The following is a 1,756-nucleotide window of genomic DNA, read 5'->3' on the forward strand; positions in this document are numbered from 1 at the left end:
CAGTCGGTAGAGCATGGGAAGCTGAAAAGTCCTTGGCTAGTGTAAGCACTGCTCAGCAACAACTAAAACATCGGTGCGTTATCAACATTGTTCTCACCCTAAATCCAAAACACAGCACTGTGCCAGCTACTAGGAAGGAAATTAACTGTCCCTGCCGAAACCAGGACAGTAATTCAATTTGAAAACTCTTTGCGTACAGTCTTTTCTGTAGACTAGAACCAGGAGGCTCCTTTGAGAGTCCCAGCCAGGAGAGTGGCTGGATGACCACTGTAGCTCCCTGTGAAGTGCACCCTGCTTGCCTTGCACCCCAGGCATACCACAAAGCTGCCCAATTCAAGGCAGAAAGTGAAATGTTTCGTAACATGTGCTTGCTTGGCATAGTTGCATAAAAATAACGAAGGTATTTAACTCTGCTAGCTATTCCAGTCTGTAGCTATTAGAAGGAATTGGATGACCAGCGTCCAGCAGGACACGCTCACCTTAACACGCCAGGGTGGACCTGTGCCGGGGGTAACACCCGTCTAGACGAGCTGGAGCAAACTGGTCCTGACCTGTGAATAGAGGTTGCCAGCCCTCGGACCACACTGGTTTTCTCCAACAAAAAAGGGTATGTAAGCACCAGTGCTAACATAGCTTGGGGAAGAGTGAAGACCCCCACCTTGCTCCTGGCTTTTCTCATCAGAGTAGTCTTGAGACAGGCTGTCTTGGCCTTGGAGATTAAGAAACATCAAAGACTGAAGCCACAGGAGACAGAAGTACAGCATCAGAGTCTCGATATTGTCACTTGACTGATCTGTTTGATTAGTGCGTCCTTTTTCAGCTGTTACCGTTTAGATTATCATGAACTACTTGCCAAACAAGTGCCTGCTTGAAGTTTGGAGGTTTGCCTGGTGTCTCGCTCTATCAGAATATCTCAGCCATCATGGCTATCCCCCAGTTCCCTTATAGCAACGGTTGTGACAGCATAACGTCAGAGCAGCTTTGTCTCCTTTCCCGACCCCTATCATTGAAAAACAGTCGGAGTTAACGTAAACGGTAAAAAAATGCTGGCAGGTCTGGAGTGCCTTGCGCTGGCCCTCCTACCCCAGGCACATCGCGGGATGTCAGAACTTCGTAAGGATAAAACTTGCAGCGATAACAACTAATTAAACACGTTTAATAAAGGTATTTTAGTCTCTGCCACTTCCCACCACGCATCAGTGCCGTGTGCCTCATTTCTCATGTACAGGAAACCTTTCCACTTGTTTCCCTGGGGAGAACACCATCTCCTAAGGAAGATGTTAGGGAAGGCTGGGGGCAGGGGGAACCATGGCAATTATAGCTGAACTGTTTGCAACCAGTATTCCGACGGAATTAAGCTAATTTGGGGAAAGCGGCACAAAACTGCAATAATCATCTTCAAGTCGCTCAGTGAAAATATTTCAAAAAACCATCCAAAATGCTCTTCTGTGAGGGATATGGAACATCACTTAGACGCCATGTGTGTCACACCAGTTATTTTGGAAATTCAAGCTGGAATTTTCTGTAATCATAGCTGTACACAAATCAAGATAATTAAAAAATTATAATGCATAAGATATGGGTCTTCCTGGGATAAAGGAAACTAATTTGAAGGATAATTTTCATAAAAATGAAATAAAGAACAGATTAGAAGACGTGCAATCTATGAAATATTAAAAAGTTTCATTTAGGTACTTGCTATAGGACTTTAACTTCAAAAAATAAAAAAAGGTAATTTAAAAGATTGGCCTCACAG

Source organism: Aptenodytes forsteri, unplaced genomic scaffold (genome assembly GCF_000699145.1).
Source record: "Aptenodytes forsteri isolate BGI_AS27 unplaced genomic scaffold, ASM69914v1 Scaffold226, whole genome shotgun sequence".
NCBI lineage: Eukaryota > Metazoa > Chordata > Aves > Sphenisciformes > Spheniscidae > Aptenodytes > Aptenodytes forsteri.